Source organism: Alosa pseudoharengus, unplaced genomic scaffold, assembly GCF_046254945.1.
Source record: "Alosa pseudoharengus isolate Yale_2024_CS ecotype anadromous, Long Island Sound unplaced genomic scaffold, YU_APseudo_1.1 YU_APseudo_1.1_scf_8, whole genome shotgun sequence".
Taxonomy (NCBI): Eukaryota; Metazoa; Chordata; class Actinopteri; order Clupeiformes; family Clupeidae; genus Alosa; species Alosa pseudoharengus.
Genome location: NW_027468870.1, coordinates 20,339,920 through 20,352,233, shown reverse-complemented (window position 1 = coordinate 20,352,233; position 12,314 = coordinate 20,339,920). Strand labels below are relative to the sequence as shown.

Here is a 12,314-nt window from a genome sequence, read left to right as displayed (position 1 = left end):
GCCAGATATTTCTTATACCTTTACAAAGCACACTCAATAGTACTAGATTAGCTTGGCTATTGTGATGGCCTCATGTTTTGGCCTCTTGAACAGAGGTGTTCTTGAGAGTCTTGCACACTCTTAAAATGAGTGTGTTGAAAACAACACAACTTGCATTGTTTTTAACACATCTCGATGTCCACAATATTGAAAATAACACAACTTGCGTTGAAAACAGAACAATTTGTCTTGTTTTTTAACACATAACCCAGATAGGGACAATACATTCATTTTAAGAGTGCACCACTCCTTTCTGTCTCAGAAGTATGATATCTAAGCTGATCTCTCACTTTAACATCATATCTTTAATCAAAAATAGAAGGCGGTTCTTTCCTGCTCTACCGGTTGTTGTACAAAACTTGGACAGATCTTTTGAGGTACAATAGTGATACCTCATGACAGATAACTCATGCTGGGACATAAGCTGATGATAGGCCTATGAGACAACTTTTTTGAGCAATGTTGCTGGGCAATGTTCCTCATTATTGTGGTTTTGGTACAACTGGTTATGTGGTAGATATAGATAGATAGATACTTTATTGATCCCTAAGGGTTGCCCTGCCCAGCAACATTGTGCAAAAAGTTCAGCTTCAGGTCAAGTTCTTCAGTTTACAGAGGTAGCCTGAAATGACAAGTGACTGGAAGGAAGGACTGGAAGGAATGTGAAGATCTACCTTTGAATTGGTCAACCATGATGGACACAAGGCTTCAAGATTAGTTTGAGGAGAAGTTTGTAGCTGTCAAGTTTAGGCCACCTCTTTCAGAAGGAGCCTCACACAACTGGACAGAACAACAAATGGCTTGGTAATTCCTTGTTGGTGGAATGAGTTGCCTACATTCTGTGTTCCTGCAACCGATTTGGATCTTTTAAGAGAGGTCTAATGACTTATCTGTTTAGCTTACACTAAATTAATTAATTCTTAGAGTTATGGTTTGTATATTTATGGTATTTGTTTATGGACATTATTGATTTGATATTGTACTGGCATTATTGTTTTTATTACTATTTTGCTTAATGTTGGCTTACCATCTTTTCACTTTTACTGTTAATTTTAAGTATTTTAAGGTTCTTATTCTGTAAGTCGCTTTGGAATAAAAGTGTCTGCCAAATGCTATAACCATAACCATAACAACCGGAAACAGGAATGTGAAGATCTGCCTTTTGAAATGGTCAAACATGATGGATACGAGACTTAAGATGACCATAATGAATGTATTTGAGAACTTCCAAATGGCTGGAAGTTCTCAAATACACTTGAAATGAACTTCTCCAGAGATGTATGAGTGCAGAGTTCTGCCCAATTCTTTAAGGTCCAGCTTCATAACTACAACACATTGATCAGCGTTTTAATGCTGAATAGACCGTAAGATGGAAGCGATTTTCTCCAACAAGTTCAGGTCCAGATGTAACTGTGAATTTTAACACGAGGGTAACAGAATGTAAGACTATCTTCCACAGTCAATTCCTTTCTAACCAGAGATAATTTGTCAATGTGACTGTTGACAAATACATCAGTACTTTTCCTAAGGGAGAGGTTGCTCAACTGTTTGGGCTGGTGTGCATGTTAGGCTAGTCTTATTTCCTGTAACTGTGTGACTAACTATTTTGATTTCCTTTAGCTACTGGGAGCCGTTCCCTTAGTCATCAGCAACAAAGCCACAGCGGCTAGCTCAGTAATGAAGTAATAAAGTTTGATGCCTTTCGATCTGTTCCAAGGCAGACGCCACTCTCACAGGTCATTCCGTTAGAACCATGATAGACTGGTTAGAACTGGCAGCTCTCTATCATTCCATTCCAGCCATGATTCCACTCCATTCAGCTCCACTCCATCTCTGCCATTCTAGAATGCCAAAGGTTAACAAGGGCGAACTTTGCTCAGATTCACCCTCATCACACCTTCCTGTGTGTAGTGACAATGGCAATTTAATACTTGTCATCACTTGCGTACGATTGACCTCATGCCATATTTCACAAGATATCCAACTGCAGTCAGCATAATAGCTTTATTGTTGTTAACAACTGTCACCAAAGCCATGACTGTCCAATGCTTGTGCAATAATGTTGCAGAGTAGATGTCATTAGACAATCAGAGTTTCTAAATGAAGCAATTGCAGTTAGGTTTGTAAGCCAATCAGAGAAAAAACCCTTTACGTAGCATAGCCTCTGATTGGATTGAAGTAGAAGAGTATTGCATGTGTGAGTGGGACACGGGTCACACTTGTGTGACTGGTTGAGTATAGTGGACTAGAGGGTTATTTTGTGGACGCTGGCTTAGCTGGGACGCGGCGTCCTCCAGCGTCATGCTGCTCGGGCATGGCGGGCACTTTCCTGAGCCCAGCAGGAGATGTCACCAGTCCTTTTTTGGTCACCAGATTCAGCCCAGGACAGATAAGTGAGTCTTAGATAGAGGATAGCGTTTGCGATTTTCCAGGAAGTGAGCCATTTTAAACTCACCTGCCAACAGTGTTGGGCAAGTTACTTCAAAATCGTAATGTACTATGCACTACTTATTACTGTCATTTCAAAGTAATTTGTTACATTATAATATTACTGTCTCTGAATTGTAAGGCATTACACTACTATTGCATTACTTTTAAGTTACTTTCACCAAAATATCTAGAAATATGGATTTGCCATTCTTAATGCAGTTTATTACGCTCAATGCAGCTTGCTCTTCCAATGGAGGGAGATGTGGTATAGCATAATGACTGAGCTAGGCTTAAGGCAACAGTAGAATGCAATACACTGAAAAAAAAGTTCCTTGAATTTACATGATTTTAATGTGTACATCGGTCCCACATAATCAGAATGTGTCCAGCTGACACAATTTTTACACTTTTGTTCTAGTTAATCGTTTCTTGTAAAACCTACACATTGAAATCACATCGTATTACATAAAAAAATCATGTTGAATGAAGATAATACTTTCATATTTATGTAATACCAATGTATTGTGTAATGCTAAAGTAATTTTATCATGTCAATAGTAATAGATTGTAAAAGGTACTTCTAACTTCATTTATTAATGCTAAAAAAATAAACTCTTAAAGTTTTATGTCCCTATAATACCAGAACAGTGTCTTAACTGTTTTTTCTAGAATTGCAGACATCTGTTATACATCTTTTTACTGAAAAGAGTCAAGTCAGTTTAGTAGTCAATTTTTATTGAAAGCAATATGAAATACACAGTATTGTTTTTTATCCAGCAATTGACAAATGGAAAAAAGTGCAGCAAACATCACAGGGGAGAGAGGAGAAAGATAGAGGAGTGAGAGAGGAAGAGGAGAGAGAGAAGTGAGAGAGGGAGAAGAGAGAGAAGGGGAGAGAGGGAGAGAGAAGGGGGAAGAGAGAGAGGGAGAGAAGAGAAAGAAAGTGAGAGATCAGGCCTGAAGACTGATGGACCAGATTCAAAGATGACTGACCAAAAGGTGACATTTCTAGTTCCTAAAACAAAGATAATGAATAATTAATAATAATAAAAAAACATCCACAAAAAGATTCCATGACCCGTGGTCACTCAGCCATTGATAGTCCTTTCAGGTTTCAACATAGTAAAAACAGTATTTCTTTTTCAAAAAATAAAAATGGAAAGTCATTCACTGAAACAGGTTGTTCTTTAACCAACCTTGGGAGTTTGTCTTCATCCAGCTCCATGAAGATTTTTTGCAATGCCTCAAAGGTGTATCTAAGCATGGGCAGGTACATGAGGTTATCAACTCCGACATCAAAGTGACAGCTAACGGCCATGTAGATCTGTCAAAACTTTATTCCTTGGAGTACAACCCCAATGTCCTCTGGTTCACTTGACTCATGTTCTCTTAGGACATAAACCTCAACAGTTGTCTTCAATGACATCAACTTCATCCATGCCCTGAATTAGGCAGACAAATGCACATAACAGTAAGAAAATGAGACCCTCTAACAAAGCCCTATTAAGAAATTAATGTGAAAAATAGACATGTTCATGTACATACCACATATTCCTGCACAAAGTTTTCAGGATCTTCCCCCGTGTAGATACAGAGTCCCTTCAGGAGACACTCGGCCAGCATCTATATCACACTGAAATAAAACATTATTGATTAGCACGTTAATCCAAGTTTCATTTAAGTCAGCCACTGTTGTAAACGACCATATGATAAAAAGAAACAAAAAGTTAGACGAATACAATATAGATAGATAGATAGATAGATACTTTATTCTTCCCGAGATCATCACAAATTTTAGGATGTGATGAATAATAGAATAATAATAGAACAATATGTGAAGAAGTATCAATATCAACATGATCAAAAATATTAGCCTCTGTAAGGTTTGCATGATTAAAACTCTGCATTACTCACATCAGTAATTTGCTTAATCATTGCTTGGAGACAGGAACTTGGATTGAAGTGGGACAATTGTGATTCTTTTGAAATTCCGTGTTGATCTGAAATAAGATTAGCAGGAAGAAAATTAGTTTCATACCATCACACATATGACAGTGCCAGACAAAACATACGCATACTGCACCACACATCTGGCATAACAGCCATTTATTGGTGTATAAGACACTCATTTTATCAACAGTAAATTCATAAATAAATAAAAGATCAAACTTCAGTGACTCCAAACAGTAACATTACTACATCTTAGACTCAGTAACAAAAAAGTTGTATGCGTACACTGTACTGCCTGTTTTTTTTTGCCTGCACAAACAAATCAAAATATTTATATTTCATATTTTCATCATATGGGGAGACAACTTCCTAGGGCTAAACGTTTTTGGATGCTATAATGTAACTTTGCAAATGGCTTTTTGTCCACGTGGCTATGCTAGCTTGCTTTTAGGCAGCCATTTGCTGGCAACACACTTGGCGCACACAGGCTAACAGGCTTTTCACTCACATACAACTTATTATGTTTCAAACGTGATCAAATTAATGGACTGTACCAAACCAACCCCAATTTAGCTTTACTATGATTTATGTATTTTTCCAACCGCCCAACAGATGCAGCTAACTGGTTGGTTAGGCTAACGTTAACTTGGTAAAAAGAAACGGACCAAAAAATAATACAAAGACATCAAGGGTCAACTTTGCAACACTGTAATACTGTAAGAAAACAGCTAGGAGATTTATTGTCTGATATAACATGATCATAAGGTTGATAAACTTACCCTTCAGTAGGCTAATTCGATTTGCCATTCTCTCTTCCACTTCAGTCACTGATGATAGATATCCAAACTTTAACGGTCAAACCATGCTTCAAACACTTCTTCTTCTACTACTATGTATTGTTTTAATGACACATTACAGCCACCTGCTGCTCTGGAGTATGTCTGAACTTGAAATTTTCACTTTCGATCAACACAAGAAAAATGTCTACATCCAGCATTCAAAATTATCTCTTGAAATCTACTTAATTAAAACACGTTTGCAAGCGGAATATAAAACAATCATGTTGCATATATCAAATTAATTTGTGTCAAATCAAAGACCCCCTATTTCCATTTTTTTCAGTGTAGGCGCAGTGCTCATAATGCAATACAAGGAACAATCATAGTCAGAATTTTGTTAAAAACCGAATAAAGGTCAAAGTCTGGTAAATTGTGATAGAAATACTGTAACTTTAAGGCCTAGGCATACTCATTAAAATCAATAGAGAGCCTACTATATTGTAAATCAAAGCTTAAAGGAACCATATGTAAGATTGTGGCCAAAACGGGTACTACAATCACTTTCAAATTATTGTAGAGCGGTGTATCCCCTTCCCCTCCCCTCTGACTGGCAGAGTTGACAACCGGATGACGAAACACTTCTGACTTTGTGATTAGTAGATAGGTGGAGGGTGGCGCATTAGGCCAAAACACAACATGACAACATCAACATCAGTTGAGGGCTGCAACTTTTTAAATGACAATATCCTGGCCAGACTACTGTTGTCAGTGATATAAGTATTTGAAATGAACATGATTTCTTAATGTCTAGTGACATATCAGGGCAATTTTATGATTAATTGAAATACAATTTTTACATACGGTTCCTTTAATAAAGACATGTCAAAATGGTGGCCTGCTGGCCATTTCGGTGCCCTAAGTGAGTGGCTTTGAGTGAGTGACATTTAAATGATAACTCAAACACCTAAAGTAAAATAAAAGGCCTATTATTTACAGACCATTACTGTGTATTTTTAAACATTAATGTCTGAAGAAATGCTGTTTTACTTATAAATGGTGCACTGTCACTTTAAGAGCATTGATCTTTACGTTGTCATAATGCCCTTTTGCCAGCTCTTGTTTAGGCCTACAAGCCTTATCTGTTTGAGTTACATTGATAGCACAATATTAACAATAATATGCACAATGTTAAGTTGTTTTAAGCAACCTTCATTGCTTTGGAAATGGAAGTATGCAATGACATGTTGCTTCACATTTCGTTTTGCGAATACAAGTGAATTATGAGCCTGGTATCCACCTAGCTATCTGAATGGAATGCGTTTCAGTCGACTCAGCATATCATGTGCTTCGTGTAGCCTAAATGCTTGATTGAAGACCCACCAATTCTAGTACTACGTGGTGATTGAGAGAACCCAAAAGGTATCAAACTTGCATGTAACATCGTGTTAGTGCATTTTGACATTGTAAACGTGATGAAGAGTGAAACGCAGTTTGCACTAAAGCTACTATTCATTGGTTACATTTGGGTGCCCCCTCTGTCCTTTGGTGCCCAACGCCCAAGTGCGTGGAGGGAGCGGTGGCACTGCCAGGCTACACAATCTTTTTCTGCATTTCTATCCCTTTATTCTCTTCAATTTAAGTTCACAGCACAAAGCTTACATGCACAACAGCATAGTTTGTGTTTTATCAAGAATCAAAAAGATTAGCGTGGCACTACTTTAGATGTTTCATTAATTTACTTGTGCTATTTCGCGAGCTGAGATCTTTCGGTTTCGCACACAAAGTGCACTAACTATTATGTTCTTCATAGCCTTGTCTCTGACAAGCTGAAAATAATGAGCGTAGGCTTATGTCCATCCCGCATAGAGTCCGCCTGCGAGTCTGCTGCAGCCACAGTCATATTCAACCATCAGGAGATAACGTTCTACTATTTTGCGCGGATTTTTTCTCCTCTGTTGTTCTCGTGTGGTGTTTGCGAATATGTATCAAAACAAAACAAGCGCTTAATTTTGGGTTAAACTGCATTGTAACGCGCGTTACTGAAGTTTGTACCGAGTAAATATTACCCACATTTTTTTTTGTAATGCCTTACATTACCGCGTTACCGCAAACAGCAATATATTACAGTAATTACATTACTTTTGTAACGCATTACTCCCAACACTGCCTGCCAAAGAAAATACATTCATCTCCCCCACCCCCTGCATCTGTAAAAATACATGATTGGCAGGCAGATTATTGTCCTGCTTGGTTGAACACCTCTATGTCAATGGGCTGAATGTTAGGAATTGAATGTTCCCGGATACACTGTCGCTCTTTCTTAAACTATTTACTACGCCCTCTCCCTTGTCACTTGCACTCCATTTTTAAATGTAAATGTAAATCAGGTTTCTCGGCCAAGTTACAAGGAATTTGGTCTCTGCATTTATCTCATCCGTGAATTAGTGAACACACAGTCAAAGTCAAAGTCAAAGTCAAAGTCAGCTTTATTGTCAATTTCTTCACATGTTCCAGACATACAAAGCTACACAGAGCACACACAGTGAGGTGAAGCACACACTAACCCGGAGCAGTGAGCTGCCTTGCTACAGCGGCGCTCGGGGGCCAGTGAGGGTTAGGTGCCTTGCTCAAGGGCACTTCAGCCGTTCCTACTGGTCGGGGATCAAACCGGCAACCCTCCGGTTACAAGCCCGAAGCCCTAACCAGTAGACCCCGACTGCCCTGACTTTGCGGGCTCACATGAAGGGTCCACCATATTAAGGGCCATCCGAAACAAATAAATGTGAGTGTGTAAGTGGTAGTGTGTTATAAACCTTCAAACACCAAGTGAACACCGATGGTGACTTGTCGAGGGTAATGCGGCACGTCATGGAGAACGCTTCATACGGATGTGAGTTCCGTGTGAGTAGCCTACCTGTAAAAAAATCAAATGTACATAAGAACCTGTTTCTGCTAGGCAGAGTGAAGTTCGTCTCAAAGCTGAGTGCAGTATTATACCCTATACGTGCTTATCAAGGGAACTTCATTTAGCTGTGAGGGTCATTCCCACCTGAGTGCACTCCGTATTGACCAGTTTCGGAATGGCCCAGACTGCGCTCGATGGTGTTTTAAGCCCCCACCGTCGACTTCAAGGCAGCGCTGCAACCATCGACTTCCAGGCACCTAACCCTAAACCTAACCCTTGCCTTACTCTAGTGCCTTCCATGCAGCGCTGCCTGGAAGACGACGTTGGGAGCTTAAATCACCAAAAGGCAGAGAGCGCGCTGTTCACAGAAACCATAGATGATCATGGCTGCAGAATGTAATGATCAGGGCAACAAAGTATCTCATAAAGTGACATCGTTAACTAAGCTGACTCCAGTTTTTAGTTAAAGTAACACATTGATGAGTGTGGTACAATGCTGGCATGTGGGTGCACAGTGATGATGTTGTGACGTGACGCATCTTTAATTTTGGTAATCCTGAGATGATCCTGGCAGAGGCAGGGTCAGAGAGTACTCGGCGTCTGAAATCGGAGCACTGCAGGTCACACATCTTGGCACTCTCCGAGCTGACCATGCAGTCCCAAGCCCAGCAGTGCTGGGATAAAAGCACTTTGCCTTTTTATGGGCCACACGGTATTGGACTGTGCTGTGCTATAGCGGTGGAAAAAGAGGTGTGTGTGTGTGTGTGTGGAGGGGGGGGTGACTGAAAAAGGAAAAAGGGGGAGATAGGATACGTCAGAGATGCTAGCTGAAAGGTCACTAGTGCAGCCACAGGTGGTGGTGCCCAGACATGTGTGGCGCAGACAGTGCAGAATGGAAACAGGTGGACGCCTGCCAGTGTCTGACCCGCTCTCACACACACAGAGTTGACATTCATCTCATTAATTAGCCGTGAAAAATTGGTTTCATTTATCAGATCGTATCTATCTCTCTTTCATCACACATATTTGATACAAAGTTGTTTTGACTTTAACATTGTTCATGTATGAACAAGTTGCACATATTTGCAGTAGAAACAGAGGTCTGTTTCTCCAACTCATGCACTCAAGCATGTGAATGCTGCCCATGTCTGTGCAGACATGACTATATGTTTCATTTTTAACAAAGTTAGTCACTTATACATTGGTGCAGAGCATAATGCTGTAAGATTATACAGACATCTCATAGAAACTCTGAGCCTCACTCAAACACACTAAATTAGTTTATATTTACATTGTCTCTCTGTGTGTGTGTGTGCAAACTATTGTATAGCTTTCACTATAAGTACACACTATAGACCAGGGTTGTGCACAATTCGAATTGCAATTCTGCTTCCTGTTTGCTACCTCAATTAAAATGCAAGTAAAATTCTTAAATTGGAATTTAAGAGCCAGTTTCAATTCAATTCTGGAATTTTGCACAAGCCTGCCATAGATTTATACTTAGTCATCAGTTGGATTGATGGATGGATGGATTAACTTTATTAAACGGGAAACTAATTTGCTACCATGGACAACATACAGTAACAGGACAAATGACAAGTTCAGTACAGTGTATAGCAATACACACAGTAAGCACATAAATCAGTATTTGGCCTAATTGAGGATCTGGACTTGTTTTGCTCCACTAACCTGGACATGCTGTTCTGTTTGATTATTTATAGATAAGTTTACAAGGCTATTATTTATTCATAAGTAGGCGTCATTTAGTGACCGCGCTGCCCAAGTCAGAAGTGCACATACGTCAGACTGCCATACCTGGATCCAGTTTCAAGTTTGGGAAGAGGAGGGTCCTGGGTTGGGAACAGCAGGAGGAAGGGCAGGGGAGGGGTGGAGTAGTTGTTTACTGAAGTGAAGAACTTAAATGTCACAGGATGTGTCGAAGAAACCGGTTCGGGCCAGTAGTAAGACAGCTGGCGAGCTCAGCATTCAGCAGAGGTTCTCAACACTTGCTTGCGTTATGCCACCATGCCCCAGGAGTGCATAAGACAATGCAAAAGTGTTGAAGTGACGAAAGGGTTTCTATTTAAACATGTACTGATTGTTTTGAAGGTTTATTGTAAGAGACTTTGGAACGTGGAATGTCGACTTTGGAATGTGGAATTTTCGATGAAAATAGTGATAGCCCTTATGTAACTTTGAAGGTTTAAAGGAAAAGGTCAAACCTATTGAGAGACCTGTACATTGAGACTGTCAACACACTAGTCTTAATAGTTCCAACACCTTTCAATGTTTGAGACTAATGTTATCTGTCTTAGTAAAAAAATATTGCAAGTGGAGCCAAACATTTTTATTCAGTTTTAGTTCAGATAGCTGTCAATTCTCATGTAAACAAACCAGTAAGCGGAATGTCACTAAGCCTAGGCTATTTTTCCATGTCACTCAATATGATTGGTGGGTTTGCTCTCTTCTCTGCAGTTTACTTTCCCCCTTCCAGGAAAACCCCCTTGTCATTCCCCCTCTGTGAAGTCATCAATATACCAGTAAGTACAGTCAATAACAAGTAAGCGGTGAGCAGTTGATAACTTGGAGATACTTGTTTTGAACCCTGGGGGGTGGGGTCACATGGAAAGTCCTGGTTACTCAGGACTTCTGAGGGCTCTGATATCCTTCCCTCTAAACAGTAACCCCAAAAAAGCACATGCACACAAGCACGCATGCACACACACACACAAGACCAGACATGATGTATGGAGCCAGAGGCCCATTGCTATTAGGGCTGGGCGATATGGCTGAAAACTGTATCACGATATAAGTATTTCATATCGGTCGATATCGATAATTATTGATTTAAAAAAAAAATCTATTTCAGATAAGGACCAGAAGGGAAAAAAAGTTTAATTTAAACACTTTTATTTTAAACTTAACCTTCCTGTGATTTTAATCACCTCAGTTATCAATCAAAGCAAACAGGGAAAAGAAATAGCAACACAATCACGAAAAACACTAAATAAATGTGCACATAAGTCTGAATGAAAAGCAGCACTGGTTGAAGCCTGAAAATATTGTAAACAAAGTAGTCTACTGGTTAGACTGTTCAGTTTCCCCACGTGTGTTTAAGTTTCAAATGAATACTTTTTCTCCTTGGGCCCGTTTGAGTCTTGGAAAATACTTTTCCATTTGCATCGGGATTGAAATGATTAGAACTTAGCAGTCAATTTGAATGCAACAGTTTTGAACAAATTCGTGCAACGTGCTAATGATGCTAACCGGATTTAATAATTTAGCCAGTCGTCTTGCACGATTGTGAATGTTTGGATTAGCCTACATGTGCATGAGGAGGGATGCGCCTGTTGAGAGGGAGAGAGAGGACGGGGCAAGGACTCATTGAGAGTCTGAGTTGAGGTAGGCCTACTTCTATCGCCTACTCTGGTAGAGTTGCACATACAATGCAAGATATTTAGCCTATTTATTTATGGACAACGTAAGGCGGTGTGTGTTTTAATTATCGAATGTTCTATCGAACGTATTTTTTATTGATATCGATTACATGTCTATTGCGATACATATCGTTTTATCGCCCAGCCCTAGTTGCTATGCTCCTATAGCCTAATGTGTTTTTGTTCCTTAGCCAGATGTGCACAGCCTGCAGAGGGCCTTGATGGGCTGCACAAGCCAAGCATTGGACACAGGCACACACCCACTGAAGCACCATGTATGGATTGGCTAACATAGTGGCGTTCCCAGGCGTCTTCCCACAAGCACCTGCTTGGTTTTGAGGGTGGAAGTCTTTGTTTTTTGTACATTTTGTACATTTTGTTTTCCAGAAAACAGTCTTCTCCTCCATTACTGCTTAACTGTCATTATACAATTATGGCAGGGTTATTTGAAAGCCAACTATCTTATATGGTTATACAAATCCAGGGGCTCTCCATCAAAGATATGATGGGACAGAAACTTTTTCCCATTTTGAGAAGAAAAACAAACCAGTGGTTGTCATTAGCGTAGTAAAATGTGAACGATTATCAATAATATGATAATACTGCTATGATGATAGCCTACTGCTTTTATTGCACAACTGAGAATTGGGCTATTAATCGGTTACAAGGTGCTGTCATCTATCCGAAACATCTACTAAGCCGTCTCTGGGTTTGTTGGGTGGGTATTGCAATGTAAAAATATAGCATGTTAACCTATTTCATTTAATTCACGTC

General features: G+C 39.7%; 1 long non-coding RNA gene across 1 annotated transcript; it reads right to left on the bottom strand.

Moving 5' to 3' along the window:
• Window positions 1-3,187: 3,187 nt before the first annotated feature.
• LOC143111720 (uncharacterized) lies at window positions 3,188-5,534 on the bottom strand. Its single transcript, XR_012984599.1, has 4 exons — window positions 5,199-5,534; window positions 4,384-4,469; window positions 4,015-4,102; window positions 3,188-3,911 (listed from the first exon to the last, which is right to left on the bottom strand). It is a non-coding gene; the product is annotated as an uncharacterized LOC143111720 (long non-coding RNA).
• Between the last annotated feature and the right edge of the window lie 6,780 nt (window positions 5,535-12,314).